The sequence below is a fragment of the Polyodon spathula genome, chromosome 16 (assembly GCF_017654505.1).
Source record: "Polyodon spathula isolate WHYD16114869_AA chromosome 16, ASM1765450v1, whole genome shotgun sequence".
Classification (NCBI taxonomy): Eukaryota; Metazoa; Chordata; class Actinopteri; order Acipenseriformes; family Polyodontidae; genus Polyodon; species Polyodon spathula.
The window spans coordinates 13,644,225-13,661,298 of NC_054549.1; the positions used below are offsets into that span (position 1 = coordinate 13,644,225).

At 37.0% G+C, this 17,074-nt stretch overlaps 1 protein-coding gene across 1 annotated transcript in view; it reads left to right on the top strand.

Annotated features, from left to right (window-relative positions):
- Positions 1-1,869: 1,869 nt before the first annotated feature.
- LOC121328841 (arginine-glutamic acid dipeptide repeats protein-like) overlaps positions 1,870-17,074 on the top strand; it is a 104,797-nt gene continuing 89,592 nt past the window's right edge. The window contains exon 1 of the mRNA XM_041273937.1: positions 1,870-1,936. The gene's annotated coding sequence lies outside the window, so the exon portion shown is untranslated. The remainder of the gene's footprint in view (positions 1,937-17,074) is intronic.

Below are 17,074 nucleotides of genomic sequence, written 5' to 3' on the forward strand. Positions count from 1 at the left end.
AATTTGTACTATTGCATCATATTTACTGAACTGAAACAGTTCTGCAATACAAATCCCACACAGCCCATTCAGTTTCCTGCTGCTACAGTACCTGTGCATAAAGGCGTGTGCATGTTTGCTGTTTACAAATGCCTAAACGTTAAACTATGATACAGGAAGGAATTAATCTACAATATTTTAATTGTAGCAATTTATCAGCGCATTGAATCGAGCAAACTACAGTAAATTGCAAAGTGCTAGTTATATTTTATTCATTTTGATAATAAACTAGGACACCAAGCATGGCTTTTTATTGTTGTCGATTTCTTTGTAAATCCTGCAGACATCAGCAAAGTCCTTGGAAGCCTGCTGGGTGAGAGACTTGCAGTTTAGCTTTGGTTGTCACGGTGGGTTAGTTGTCACTATGTACGGTGACAGTTTGCTGGAGTAGAATCTGTCTAGATTGCATGATAATAACTATGAAACTGCAACAAAATACACATCTTTATTCACACCTGGGTGTTGGAGTGACTTACAAGTAGGGTACACCTAGACTCTTGTTTTTCCCTCTAAATGCTAACTGTACAGGGAAGCAGCATATCATTTTAAAAATCCTATATGAGTTGTCCAGCCTTTTTAGTTAAGAGCAAGAAAGTCACAAACTGAATACAAATGTAAGCATTTCAGACTGGGAACCTTTTTTTCATATAGATTTAGTTTACTAAATAATAGCAAAGAAATGCATGAAAATGTTGTTTTTTTTCTTCTCTCCCCAACTAGACACTGCCAGTATTTTTTGCTTAACACATTAGTTTAGCTGCACCGACTACAAAACACAACTTTTCAAACCCATCAGCGGCCTTAAATGGGATATTTCACCTCTGAAATCAAGAGAGCTGTATTGCAGGACTCAATGAGCCGTGCCTGGCTAAGAGACTTCCGCTTGACAGCTCTGCTGTACAGTGTAAAAAAAGTACAAGCACAGTCATAATCTAGCTTTCGTAGATAGACGTAACTGGTGAAATACTTGACACTGGTCATTTATATTTTCATTCATTTTTAGGTACTGGTCACATTTAGGGATCAATATACTGTATACCCTGAATGCCTTAAATTCTGTCTTGTCATTTTACAAGATGTATTCGGCTATTAATGCATATTAATCTGTTTTTCTAATTAATTTCTACTTTTAAAACGCTGTCACAAATATATCAGAGTAACTTGTGTGATCCCACCCCTATGGTTTGTATTAGTGTAAGAATAACAGTTGAAATGTTGACACACTTTTTTTTTCTATTTATTTTTTCATTTTGACAGTACAGGTTTTTAAATGGTTTTGAATCATTTCAGTCTGTAAATGAATTTTAAATCAGAGCGTTAGTATTGAGCTGATGCTGCAAGGCATCCAACTGTCACAATGTTTTGATTGCTGAGGTCTGTAGCTCTGAGGAGAACAGTTTGCCAGTATGCTGTAGAGGGCAGTATAAATATCTCTTTTAAAATGTATTTTCAGCACAATCAATAGATCTGTAGAAATGTCACTTAACAATGCACCTCAATGATCTACCGCTGATTTAAAATGTAGTTTCATGATGAAGAGCATCTTTAAATTTCACCCTAAATGGCAGTTCCAGCATATTCCTATTTTTAGATTTTTAAGCTGACAATAGTTTATTGTTTTGTCTTGTATTAAATTCTTTATTTATAGAGCAAAGCAGCCGCATGCAAACTGAACATTCCAAAACAGTACAACTGATTTTAGTAATTAAATTAAAATGGGCACGTGCTATATCTTTTAAGTGATGTGTTTTTTTTTTGTTTGTTTTTTTCATATTCCTAGTTTGCCATTTATTTATTTATTTTATTTTTTTTCTCTTCAGAATCTGAAGCTCTGTTTCAGTGCTCAATACGGTATTGGAGGACGGTACTGGAGCACTCAGAATTGAATGCAGTCAAGGTTAGTTAACATGTAGGCAGCAGAAGAAAAGAGATCCTTTTCTCTTATCTGCTGCATTAGCCACAGATATTTTCTCCTAACCCTCTTCTCTGTTGCAACTCCCTCCTCATTTTAGATGCGATTCTGTTATGTAAACCTCTGTCTCCTAAGCCTGAGACTTGCAAGTTTCTTTTCATGTAACACCCTGAAATGTTTACAGTAGTTTGTCTTGGGGGTTTCTGTTTTATTAGAATCTTCTTTCATAAAATCCAAACAGTTTTAAAACTGCTTACAGTTTTACTTTGTTCTTAACCTGCTTCTTGTCCATTTAAAAATGAAGGTGCTTGTATTGAATCTGTCATGGTTATTGTAGTTTTAGCAATATTCCCATAAATCCATATTAAACTTGCTAAAGCTAAGCAGGGATACTACTTTTGAAATTGATGTTGCTAACCATTTTAGTTTGCCAGTGTGAGCGAGAACAGGTGAATAGGGAATCCCTTACTGCTGCTTTAGGGATGAATTACCAGTTGAAACGCCCTTCAGAGAGTCCCTACATATCTTTCTTTCTAAATGTTGTGCACGGTGGTTCTCATTAGGTGGTAATCCTGTTAGCAAATCTTCAGCAGATTTTCCACCCTGCTGTTTCCTGTATAAATTGAGCAGCCAGGATTAGACAGTAGAACAAGCTTTACTAAGAGGTATTATGAGAGCAGGCTGCAAACCTTTTGACTAAATCGTGATACTTGAAGGTTATGAAGAAATTACTAGAGAAGTGTGTCGGAACATCCTTCTGATGGGGCTAATTGATTGCAAGTTTGGTCTAGACTATAAAGTGCTGCATAATTGCAAACGTGCTTCATTAAAAAATACTGAAGGCTTTGTGTCTGATTTGTTAGCAGTACTGTAAATTGTGCTATTTGTCCTTTTGCGAGATTCTTTATAAAAAAAACACCGTTTTTATAATTAAGATCATGTCGCTTGTTGTTTTTTTGAATGCTATACTTAAAAATCAATTATCTAAAAAAAAAATCCAAGGTGCCCTAATAGTTAAATACAATTTTGAAACAAACCAAAAAATAAAATGGGGTGGGGGGGGGCTGTTTTTTTTTTCTTCCCCCCCCTCCCCTAAGAAACCCTATATTCACTAAATATTGATAGTTGCTTTGATTTGGACTATACGTGTGCAATGTAAAGGAAAAAGCAATGCTTTTTGTTCTGATCTCGATCTCATGACGTGGGCAGGACAGACCTACCAGTTTCCTTCTGCCTGTGGTGGTTTGATCATCAGAGAAAACTATTTTGAGAGAGCAAGTGTAACAGGAATTGAGCAGCTGGTGTTACAATTTCAAAGATAAACATCTGTGTGCATGCTGCATTGTTGTGTTTTTAAGTTAGTGGGTCCTGTATATGGCAGGGGGGGAGTGACATTAAAACCTTAGTGTATTTTGAGAACAAACTGAACTGAGAGGTAAAGTAGTGTAGTTTAAATAAAATGGGACTAAAACGATGTGAGATCCTGGAATCAACCGATTCCGTTCACCTTTTTGAAGGGCATGGATATTTTTTGGCATGGATACACTGAAGAATATAATTCAGGTATTATAAACCAACCTTTGAGAGCGTGTCTAGAGATCACAATTCATTTAATTGGCCATTGTCTAACATTTGTACAGTTCCAGTGCACCAGCTGCTTATACTGTACAAGCAGGTGGAGGATGTGCAAGGTCCCCTTTAATATGCCGTTTTGAAGCTGTATATCACCGTATTTTTTAAATCAGTTCTGCTTGTGTTTGGGTTTGGCTTTAAGTGTGCAATTCAAAATAAATAAACAAAAGAATTGCCTGCCAGAAACTGAACTCTGCAGAGGAATGAGTTCTTTGGAGCATTCATATTTGAAATGATCCAAACCCACTGAAATAAACTGAGCACAGTGAGTGGGCCCTTAAATGTACAGCTTTGTTGCTGTTGCTGTTTCAGATCAGTCACCAGCTACTTAGAGGAAACCTCAAATTTGAACTTGAAGACTGGGCTTTTCTGTGTTTCCAGCAAATAACGACAAGCTGGGACTAACAGCAGCAGATTCTGTCAATTGAAATGGGGCATTGTATCTCCAAGCTTTTAGTGATAAAGTTAGCCACAGAAATACAGGTACCAAAACATGTAGTCCTTGCCATTTAGACTGGCAATGTGCTATGCAGTGTTTTCTTTTTAACAGGAATGTACATGCAGATATCTAGAACAATACTTGCACTGTGTGCTGTGTCTACGTTACTTTATAAACAGTTGCTGCGGCAGTTGAGATGAAAACAGAAGAAGGATAGTGCAGTTAAAACAGATGTTAGTCTTTTGAGAAGACACACAGTTATGGCCTCATGCTCTAACCACCGTGCGTAACTATGTTTTCAGTCAAAGCTAGAAATGCAGACTATTATTATAGTTTAGCTGTCTGTCTCCCTGTAGCGTTCCCCTGTCAATACAATATATTTAGTCAGAAGCCCTGCTGTCAGCACTTTCCCGTTCCTTAACAGAGTCCTCCATCACTGGTATCTTCTACACGTCAAGATCTCACGCAATCTAAGTGCAGCTGCAAGTTTGAAATGTTACCTGCAAACTGTGCTTGTTTTTCCCTGACGTTTTATATGTACAGTAATAGACAAAAGGCCTTCGCTTGCCAAATGTTAATGTTGAGAGTTTGAATATATTTGACCGGCTGTTGGCCTATGGAAGGATTTGTTTTATAGCGTTAATGTTAAATCATTCAGCCTGCCTTTTACTCTTACATTAGCCATGGGAAGGATTTCTTTAACTTTTAAAATATTCATGAATCACAGCTGAAAGCCTCCGGTTTTTGGCAAGCTGCAGTACAAACTGTTGGACATTAAACTGTAGAGCCTTTGGATATCACCGTATGCAAACACAAGCTTGTAGGATCATGTGTGTCGACAACTAGTGTGTATGCTACTAACAGGCAAATTGAATAATCATGTGCATGGTTTAATTCCACAATGAGCAGCACTGAACTTTGGAGCCTATCGAAAGAAACCTGCACTGTGAAAAACACTGTCTGTCACCAGTTACATAATGCCAGTACAACCCTGGAAACAGAGGATGGAGTTCCCTGTGTTTCAGACACAAGCGCTGAAGTGCTTCTGGCAGCATTGGGGTGTGTTGTGCAAAAAATTATACGTTTATTACACACCTCTGTTCCCAAGGATCTTATTTAGCCCAAGCACAAACAGATATGTCATTATAATATAGTTTTCCACAGTTGGAGTTCCTTTCTCATAACATTCCCTGGATTTAATTACCCAAGGAAGAAGGCTTTCCTCCTTGTCAGGGTTGAATATGCTGACAAAGTATGGGAGAGACTGCACCAAACTGTGAAACTGTGGGTTCTTTCACCTGTGGATATTTACAAATGGCACAGAAAACAAAATAAATCATAATATTAATATTTAAACAAAGAAGAATTCCTAGTTTTCAGATATGCTGCAGCCATTTTATACAAATCTCTAACAGTGTAGGCTATAATTTGTACTGATGGGAATGCTGTTTTAAATACTTGACTTTATTGAAGCATATTTAAACAGCTGTTTACACTATAGACTCAAGTTTTAAGCTTTTTTTTTTGAGGAGCCAGATGAACTACAGATGGGCTCTTAATATACTGTAGTGCTCACAGAAGTCAATCTTGGATGTTTTTATTTGTATTAAGCAGCCTGCAGTATATTTTTTTTTTTTCTGTGCTGTTGACACTTGTCTGCGGAAAAGCACAAGGAATGGATTTTGTTTTAGAAGGCGAGCTGCCAAGTTATGTTTTGGGTTCTGTTAATGGATTATTAATGAAGTCGGTAAAGTGCAAGAGAATGTTGTTATTGACAAAACTTGTTCTATTAAAATTCAACAGCTTTATGAATGAAGAGTTTGATTTGAATATTGGTGTAAAAGAAGAAACAGAATTGCATGTTCATTAAATCATTAAATAAGTTCTTAGTGTTATTTTTTTTTTATTTTTTATTTTATTTTTATTGACATCCCTTTTAATACCTAGAAGATTACAATCAGAGATAATGTATTCATTAACCTCTGTAGTAAAATACTGTATTAACATACAGTAGTATCTCTTGTCCAGTAGATGGCGTGAATGTGGGGTTAAAATCTACAGGGAAGTGCGTGTCAGGTAATGGAAACTTTCATTTAGATGGGTAAAACACAAACGATATACAGCATGTTAAGAGACCATTTAACATTGTTTCTTTGGCTGCGTTTGTATTTTTTCTTTCATGTGTTCTTTTTTTTTTTTTTAAGGAAATTTAGATTGTTGTTTTTATGAAGATTTCTGTTTTGCATAAAACTCTAGAAAAAGATGGTGTTGGGTATGCCGTTGAGAGAGAGTTCTGTGTGAAGTGTCACCTGAGGAATTTTGTTTGTTTGAGGATAGTAAAGAGAGCAAGCACACAGTTAAGGGATTTGTACAAAGACCATTCGGGTATCTCCTGAAATTTTTAAAAGCAGCCTTTTATCCTAGAGGGTAGAAATCTACAACTGTTTTAAGTGTTTTAACATAACTTGTGTGTATTGCACTGCAGTTTAGTGGAAGGGTATGTCTCCTACCAGAGATCTATATGACCCAGGTATTCTGTGTAAAAGGTTTACTGTGAGTGCTTCACATAAACCAACATTATTTTTAATGATGTACAAACAAATACAGGGAAAAAGGCATGTTAAATAAATAAAGGGCTGATTCAGCTTTGCTTTAGCTCTGTGCTCCTCCAAGTAACGAAAAATTCCTGAAATTCCTGAAGAGGGAGCTCTGCTGCATCTATAACCCTAATTCCTGAGTGTCGTTTCTGATGTAGACAGTACCTCATAAAATAAACTCAACCTCATTGTGAGTTTTAAAAGGGGGTCTGCTGGTCCTAGCCTTGCATAAGAATATCTGCCGTATTTGGGAGTGATTGTACAAGGAAACATGTGGCAAGCATTTCCTATAGTGCAATATATGAGCCAGTGCTTCCTACAAACACTGAACCCTACAGTTTATTATTACTGATGTCGACAGTGTGTACTTTACAGTATCCTGCCTTGACATGTTTACTTTTTTTCCTGAAAGAGTTTATCTTGTGTATCCTTCATACTGTAACCTTTGTTAAAGTTCAGTTAACTGCAGTTACAGCATGTTTCTGTAAGTAGTTTTGGTTGATTTTGTGTGTTTTCCGGACCTCCTCACCTCCCCCTTGGCTGCCGTAGAATTATGTAATGCTAATTAAGTGATGGTGAAAACGAGGAATCAGTCTGCCTTGTGCGCCAAAACAAAAACCTTTGCCAGACGCTAAATATTGCCTGCCCTGAAATGAGTTCATGTAAGCAGGAGTTACTCCTTTCTGTCTCTCTCTCACTCTCAAAAGAAAAAAAGAATTGTGATTGTTACTGATGGCAGGCAACAGAGTGTGAATGTGACCTCTAGGGAAGGAACAAAAGTAATAAAACAGGTCGGCACTGAGATCATCCTAGAAAATCTTGGCAATTTCTGTTTCCATTGTTTTCATGTAAGCCCTTAAAGCTTTTGGCGGCCCGTGTAGTTATACTCTATTTTTTTTCTAAGCATTTGAGGGAGATGGGGGGAAAAAAAAAAAAAAAAAAGAATCTCTTGTACATTCCATTAAATGACACAGTAGTTGCTAAGTAGCAGGAACTCCAATGAGGGCAAACAATAGGATCAGGCTGTTAATCTTTTCTCTAATTTGCAAACATTATCTTATTAGGTAAAATCTCCATTGGCCTGGGTTGTGTTGCATTCCTTGCTGTGAAGTTTCCAGCTGGTGGTTTTAAACTGCATCCTCTTTTTAAAAAAAACAAAAAAAACAAAAACAGCTTCTGTTCAACTTGTCTTTGCGTCCCTACAGAATTTATTAAATGAAGTTACTAGATATCCAAGTACTTAAGGGGCCACATTTTGAATGCCTTGCCAAGTCTGTGAGATCCTGGGCTCGTGCATCCATGCGAGTCTCTTTTTGTTGTTTTACCCACAGCTCTTCACTGCCTGACTTACTTGTCTTGCTGGCTATTTTCTTTCCTTTCAAACTCTGTTTGTATAGATTACTCAGGCAAGGCTTTTCAGATGTATACAGCTCTTTATCCATTATCTTTGTTTTTCATGAGGGTAATTGAGTAAGAAGGGCAGGCATTACTGAGTTCTACCAGAGGGATCTTGGTTTTAATCCATGAGCTTATTTTAATTTGGTTATATTTAATAAATAACCAAAAAAGTGCACTCTCTCTTCTCCATGTTTAGATGTAGTACAGAGAATTATGAGTCTACTTTATCATACTGTATATCCCTATTGCTAATCCTACAAAAGCGCATGCCTGTTTGCTGAAGGTCATTGTTTTGTAAATTTCCCTTTCCTTTTCTGCATATAAAAATAAATTGATATTAGTGGTTAATTAATTTTAACCCCCCTTGCAATGCTATATGTGTGTAATAGTGAGTGTAGACTCTCTGTTCCCTGGCTACATGCTTAGGCCTGTAGAATGTAGAGTGTTTTGCTTGTAACTGCACCCGTTGTCTCCTTTCATTATCTGTTAATGGTGCTCAACATGACAGGGTTGTGTGATAAATAGAGGTTTGGTCAAAACCCGGAGGTGGAGTTTTACTGCTCGTTGGAACTGGACTCTGGAAGTGTGTTGCAATACAAGAAGAGGCACAGTAGGTATCGTTCAACCTGATTGAACAGAGGAATGAAAAGGCAAATGCATTTAACAGTTTGATTTGGCCTTTTAGGCTGTTATAAAATGTAGATTTGCCCAAAGGTTATTCTTTTTAATTAAAGATTATCTTCATTTTGTAGGCTAACTAGCTTTATTGAATTATAATTCAGCCTTTTGTTAGTAGCTTTGAATAGGTTTGCTTTTTCTATAAACTGTTATTTACAGTGTGTGCCTGTTTACAGAGATCTACTGAAAACATTTGTTCAGTAGATCTCTGTAAACAGGCACACACTGTAAATAACCTATTCATTTACATCTATCCACTATTCCACAACGCCCATCGATCACCTTTACAGTGCCCATCAATAAAGAAGTATAGGCTACGCATTTTTTGTTTTAAAATTAAGTATTGATGCCTTTTCTCAGATCTGGAAACAAATCTGACCTTGCCTGAGGATTTCAAATGCAATGACATTGTTTTGAATTAAATTGCATGTTTACTTCTGTTGCAATCTATTGCTTTCATGGTAGGACATTCTTCAGCTTGTCTGTGGGCATTAACTCTGATTGTAATTTTACACTGGAGAATGATTCAGACCATGTGAAAATTTAGGATCGAACACATTTATATACCAAGAACAGTTTTATTTTTTCTCTCCCTCTCTCTAAGTGATATGTATTCCTATCATGAAATGGCATACTGTGTTAATATTCTGAATATGCTTGTCGGCGCATATCCCAGGAAATATTTATTCTGGATATTAAATATTGTGAATACCGCAGTGTTTGGCTCACCCTCTGCATTTGTGCAATTGTACCCAAACTGATTCTGAATAGTGATAAGACACCTGTCTGCTCTGTGGTTGTGGTTGAATTGAGGATTGATGTCAGTCCTTGCAGGTACAGGTATAACTCTATCTGAATGCTACTTGGTTGGAGATCATATTTTTAAGTGATGTGATCTCTACAGACATCTCCTTATTGTAAGGCTGATGTGCAGCATGCTTTGTAGCACAACAAAAGCCAGCACAACACCAGATTCAATTTGTATTGATTTTGTGCCAGTCGTTGAGAGTGACGAGGATTTTAATGTTGATCAACTAGCTTAACAGAAAGGATTATAATTATCTGTGTTTGTTTAGGAATGCCTATTTGTTTATTTATGTATTTATACTCCACTGGTGTGTTCCTGTGTAAATCTAGTCAATATTTTTTTTTTTTAGTTTTCTTTCTCTCGTGTGTAAAGCATTTTTATTGGAAAAAGTGGACTGCAGTGAACTTATTCAGTCAAATGAGGGTTATTTGTTGGCTGCAGTGTTTTTGTCTTTATGCATGTTGATCAGTGTCAATGGGGATGGTCAGACATCTATTCTCTTTCAGAAAACAAGTTTATCTGTACGTGATATGTCTACCAGTCGAGTGTTTTGATCATTTTGTTTATATTTTATTAAAAAAAAAATTATATCATTTCCCAAGGTGACTGGGGAGGTTAAATCTAATTTTCCTTTGAGTAAATTACTGGACCAAAAACTCTTTAAAACCGACAGATGCGTTCAATAACTGCTGTCCAGTCTAGTGGAAAAGCAGCAAAATGTAATTTACACTCCCTTATTTATTCTGCTTTTGTTTGTATTGTAACAGTAGTAGTAGCTTACCGGCTGTTGATAATTGGCTCAGATATGGAATGTAAAAATAAGAACCACTGGTTAAATACGTGTTTTTGATCTTAAAGCCTAGAACAGTCGGCCGTTCGCATCAGTTGTTGCGTAATCCATCAGGCATTTAAATGAGTTTTTTTTTCGTTTTTTGAACTGCTGTGACGTCTTTGTAATGGGAAGCGTGTAATGAATGTAGTGCTTGCAGATGCTAATGAAATGACGGCCTACGGAGAGTGGTTCAACTGCATGTTAAATCTGTTTACAGTTCTGTTTTTTGTTGTCTTAGAAATTGCTTTGATAGTAACAAACATTTAAAATGGCAGAAGACTAAATTGTTTTCTGCTCCTGTCGGGTCGTAGGTTTTTTTTTTTCGTTTGGAACACGGCTAAATCTATAGCGTGGCTGTTTAGTTTAATAAATTAGCCTAGACAAAAGTGTTGTGTGTTTTTATTATTATTTTTTAATTCGTCTTTGATCTGCAGTTGTACGTCAGAGGGGTGCATTAATATTCCTCGCTGCAGCTATGGATCTGAGATGATCACTCTCGGGATGTGCTGCCTGTGTCTTGCTTGCCGATGCATTTTGGAGCTGACCGTGCTGTTAAGAGCTGCCATCAATCACGGCTCCTGTTCCCGTGTCTTGGCAAGAGGAAAATCCAGTCCAGGTTTTCCAGTGCGCTCCCTGTTGTGTTTGGGGGGGGGGGGGGGGGGTTGTTCTCCTTAGTGTCTGGATAAAGAAAGACTAGGTCAGGCATGTGGAAGTGTCTGCTGAACAGCTGAGGAGAGGAGAGAGAGAGAGAGAGAGTGTGCGTGTGCGTGTGCGTGTGCGTGTGTGTGCGCGCACACGGGCGGGCGTGCGTGTGTGTGGGGATCTGTGCGTGTTTGTGTCTGTGTGTGAGTGTGAAAAAGAAGCCCGGTCGGTAAACGGCGAACTCTGATTTTCGCCAACTGCATAATACTACTTACAACTACTACGACTGCTACAACACACAAACGGGAGTGCTCTGCGTTTTTGTTTTAAAGCGTCTTGGCGGTGTGTAAGAGAATAAGCAAGCGGGACCTCCGGCTTTTGTTAGCAAGTGCTCTCTCCGGGCAGTGGATGGTAACGGATAAAGTGGCTCTGAGATTGTGCAGCCCGCTCGTTGGATTTGGCCCAGGCCACGGAGAAAGGTCCGCTGGGGTCAGTGTGAAACAGCTGCTTGGGTTGCGGTGAAGTTGTTTGCTGTCACCTCCAGGAATTTAAAGATTAACAGACTGGCGGGTGAGTGCATTGAGAATTAAAAAAAAAAAAAAAAAAAAAAAAAACAAGAACGAGGGGGGGTAGGATGATTTTAACACACTGGTGGAAACTTTAAAATTGACCAATTCAAACTCTTCGTGACCTATCCTTAATTTTTAATTTCACTTTTTGATAAAGACAACATCCTGCTTGAAATGCGATTGGTAAGGATATGATTTATTTCTGTTTGGCTTTATGAAACAGAACTTGATTGTTATTTTATTTATTTTATTTTTTTTGTAAAGGTTTTGTTGGGTAATCCATCAATCATTGCCTACATAAATGACCCACGGGTCTTTCTTATAAAATGGGTTTTAACCAGCAGCAAGATACGTGAGGATGTTAATGTAAAATCATTACAGGATTAGCAATAAGCAATCGTTTACTGCTTCAGGCAATGTATACCCATATAAACAACACTGGGAGTTCTGTGTATTGTACCTTGCTTTGTATAAATAGGTGTTTGTAAATAATTACGTTTTAAAGCCGGTTAGTAAAACTGGGTCTCAGTCAAATGTGTCAACACTTGTAGCTTTGTGCTGAGGATATATATATAGTGATAAACAAGAGTTGTGTAAATGAAAAGTCTCAACATCCCTTTCATGCAAGACATTTGTTATTAGGCCCTTATTAGATTGTGTTTACTCAAAACCTTGAACCAGGCCAAGTATATATAGAGGGATACTGGCTTGACCAGTTGCAGTTTGTTTGGGGGAAAACAAGTCAGCTTTACTTCCTTTTGTTGTACTAACAGCTAAAGCTTCTGTGAGCACATGTGGTTCTGCCCTCTGTGGAGCATTGTGTGATGAGTCAGCCTCACAGTCATAAGTGATTGTTGTATTAGAAAGAGCAGTGGTGTTAAGAAGGGGGGTGGGGAGTGATGAGATGTTGAGCTTTAAGGTTAGGTGATGAGCTTTTCTGGTTAGAGAGTACTCTGCATTACCACAGACGCAGTCACTGGACCTGAAATGACCACAAGTTACGCCGGTTCTACAATATTCTTTCATAACACTGGACGCATTTAAATCTCAAAGGCATTTAGTTGGCAAGTACACAGTGCTGTGGTTTTAATACAGGATCAAACCAGATTTCATATCATATTCATGTTTAGTGAGTTATACTGTAAGTGCCTTTTTTGATTCTCTAATGAGTTTTAATGTTCAATTTAATACATTACAGCTGGTTTCCAAGATACTCCTTATCAGTAGTTCTATCTAAGGTTATCTTTGACAGACCTAGATTAGTGGTAATCCGGGTCTTTTGAAACCAGTTTGTGGTGTTTACATTTATTTCTAACTCCTAAACATCCTACAATACTACCTACGACTTTGCAATAAAATGTGAACCCTGGCTTTATGATTCAGTAGTGATTTAATATACCTGGGTGGGAGGGTGTTGTAAATTCTAGCGTTTGGCTTGAGGTAATTGGTTGGCAATTGATCGGTTATAACACAAAGAATGTGTTTGTGGTTGGTTGTTTCTTTTAAAGTTAGTTTTTACAGCTCCTGGAAAGTTTTTAGTGTTCCTATTACTTTTTTTTGTTGTGTCTGTTTGGCAACCCATGCAGGCACAAAGATTAACAAGGCAGCCATTTTTCAGTTTGGTCAAAGGTCCCAAGCATCAAGTGGGTGTTATGGACCATGTATTTCTGTTTAATGTTGTGCATAGCCTTGTACCGTGGTGTGCAAAGAGGAGGCTGGAAAAAGTAGTTTAATTGGCTGGTAATATTCTTTAATTAACAGTCAGTTGGAAACTTTTTTTTTGTACAAACTAAGTATTGGTTGCATGTGGTATTGTATGATGTGATGGGTTAAACTGCAGTAATTCTCAACTGTGTAAGTCTATTGTGTAACACAATGCAATTACCAACGCTAGTTTGGGAACCATTTCATAAAATTGTGATTCTCTTAATGCTGTACAAATTAGCAAATGTCCCACATTCACCTAATCAATGGAAAACTGTGATCAAAGGGAATTTTAAAGCAGGATTTTTTAGTGTGAGGTACTGGAGCACTTGTACTGTGGCAGCTGGGTGTTTGGCAGGCTGTGGCAGCAATGTTATTTAATCTGTCTGCATGACAGAATTGACTTGGGTTACACTAGTTTTTCTTTGACTGTTGAAAGTGATGCATCGGCGGGTAATGTGTGAGGATTACTCATTTAAAATCCAAACTCATGTTTGCTACTGCAGCTGGGTTTGGGCTGAAGGGCTTGTTGTAACAGATTATGAGTTCGAGCAGGGACAGATGTAATTAGTGAGATTTACAGGTGAGAGTCGGTGCAGTGAGAGGTCTTTACGAAGGCCCTACTTTTGCAGTGTGTGTGTTTTTATTATGTTCTTGCTGGATCAGAGTTTAAATTAATCCATCAGCAATCATTGAGATTATAAACAATCCTTTGTTGTAGAATAAAAACATTTCCTTAACGTTGAAACCTCTTCAGTCCATATGCAATTTAAAATATTAAAACCAAAGTCTAAATGTTCCCACAATCAACTGAGCTATTTGTTTGTTTAGTAAGGGGACAGCTGGACTTGTGCTAATTCAATCAAACATTTTAAATTAAAGGTCCACACAGGCCCTCCTATATTCTCATTGCAGCATTAACATTAATGGTGCTTTTGTAACGAACCCTAGAAATAAAAAATGCAACATGCATTAGTTCTTTTATAAGTAAACTGAACAGGCGCTTGTCTGTTTTTAAAGTTGCTTCGGGGTAGCTTGAGGGAACCATACCATCTAAATGAGAGAATGAACATGTATACCAAAATCGTCTACAGTAGTAGGGCAGGTTTGAAAAAAAACTGTAAAACAATAGATTTAGAAGTGTGTCATTTTAAATGCCTTTTTGTGAAGTCAAACAATGCTTAGCAGTATGTACTGTATGCAAGTTTCTTTTAATCTCTTAAGTTTTGAGACATTTTTGGATATGCATTGGCTGGCTATTCTTTAGCTTCTCCAGAAAGGTAGACAATTGATTTTTTTTTTTTCTGTAGATGTGTTCTGCCTGCCCCTCCCCAGCCCCCCACCCCAGTTAAAACAATAAATAAATAATAGTCCACACAGTATGCTAGGTTATTTAATCCTTTCAGACAGTCTTTTTAAAGACAGCAGTTTATTGAAGAAAACAGGCAGGCCTGGTCATTTTGAAGTGGTTCCATTTTAACATGATACTCTTTGATTGGAATACAGTTCTTTTGCGTATCAATTAGTAATCTGATAAGTTTTGCCGGAGGCAGCAGTGTGAATGATGACCTTTTTAAATAGAAGAATTAGAAGTAGAAAATGTAAATTGCATCTAAGCACTATTTCAAAGCTTTCAAGTGCAGGGAATGATGTAGTGTTTTTGTTTTTTGTTTTGCATAAAAAATTGACTGTTGGCACTGTAAATAATGGAACCAAGTGTGGGAAAAGTTTGGTTTTAAATATGTTTAAAAAAAAGAGAAGCAATACAGTGAGGGATTTTTGCCATTGTATTAATATAGGTAATTGGTTAAAGTCTGATTTGTCATTTAACATACACATTTAATGTCTATAGAGTTCATCTTTTCTAAAAATGTTTGCTTTTGAGATGGTTTTGTTTTTACACAAGTTGAATTTTGTAACCTGTAAATCATTTCTAGCAAATATGTTTTCCAGAGGAATGAAACTAATGCACTGTTAAAAAAAAATAAAAAAGAGAAAAGATTAATCTTCTATGATTCCTTTTTGGTTCAAAGCTGTTTACTTGACAAGTGAGCCTGGCTCTTGCCTCTGCTAACAATAGCATGGGAAATGATGGCTGTAAATTTTGTGTTGGCACAGCCAAGCGGGAGTCAGCATTGTTTCTCAAGGGGGAAATGGCTGTTACAGCTTAAAAGGAGTGATTCAGGGCTATTTTGAACTTCACAAAATAATTCAGTGTAGTGTCTACCAGTCTTGGAAGATACTTTAAGCGAGGCAGCATTATTGAGTTGTGGAGATCATTTTTTGTGCAATTTTGGCAAATTGACAGGAATTTTGAATTGGAACATTTATCCCTTTGGTTAATCTGTCAAAATCTACTATCCCTTTTCTGTTGATAAATATTGATTAGAAGTGGTTTTTCACCCTTCATGCTGCAGTAGTGTTCATTAAGGTTAATTTGGGTTCATCTTAAAAGTGTTTTTAATATTTAGCTTTTCTTTGATGCACAGTTTGTGTCCACCATAATGTTAATAATTGGTCACATTTGTACACACCGTTTTTCCAGTTCCTGTGTTAATTAAGCTTTAATACAGCAAAACACCATCAATCATTTGTGTGATCTAATCTTGGTAATGGTGCACTTTCTGAATTTCCATCAATTATGAAAGGTGTTACTGGGTTTTGCTCAAGAATTAATGTTGTTATTTTTTTACTGTACTAAATAAGCATTGTTTCTGGAAGGAGGTAACGCCTTTGTCTTTCTTTAGACCCAACTTGAGGATTATATTAAGTGTGTGCAGCAGGTGTTTATACTAGAGAGCTGTGACTATGATAACTGAGCCAGAAAAGCAAAGAGCTGTAATCTCAAAGCAGGATAAATTTCTATCCCTAAATCTGACAGACTAACAAATCCCCACTGAATTCACTTTTACAAGCAGTCAAAACACACTGTAGGCACTCCATTTCCTATTGAAATCCAAAAAGAAGCCAAAAATTTGATTTTCTTTCCTGATAATGGCAAGAAAAAAATAAATAAAAACCTTTTCAGAGTGTGTCGGAAAGGGATTTCTCAGCGCTGGCTTCTGCTGATTAAATGCACACTTGTAGATAATCCTTTTGAATAAACGTGCCTTTGTTGTAAAAATATTTCAGTTTCTAAACACTTATCACCTTGGTGCTAGCCGGCACTGTGAGAGGATAAATATTTAATGATGGAGCAAGTATAGTAATAACATGGTTGACGGTGAGAAATGGAGCTAGCTACTATTTATACTTCATACTGTTCTATAAAGTAATGGCATTAATAGACAGCCCAAGGTTATTAGTTCATTGCTTATTAGCTGTTTATTTGTGTGTGTATTAAGTGAATATTAGTACAGAGGCTACAGTTCTACTTCAGTCATTGCCATGTTTGCTTACGAAACAAAAAAAAAAAAAAAAAAACTGTTGAGGGAATCATGATATCTTGTTTGCTAATATATGTATTTGCATATCCAGTGTAATGAGTTCATCCTACATAGTGTACTGTGTGTAGATGTCTAATAGTCATTTGCATCAGTTTTAAATATAACAAACAGGGATGAATCACTAAAGCCACATTTGCTGTATATTGCAATGTTCACATGCTTCAGCAGGCGCATTCGTACTTTTTAAATTATGTATTCATTTTGCGGTTGCTTCTTTATTGTAGTTCTTTTAACTTGGCAAAAGCTGTACTTTTAGTACACACATTTGATAAAGCACAACTCTTAATGTAAACCAAACCATTTTGACTGGAAAGATCACTTTTTTGTTTAGTTCTATTTTGCTGCCAAAATGTATAAATTCCATTGCTATTTACTATC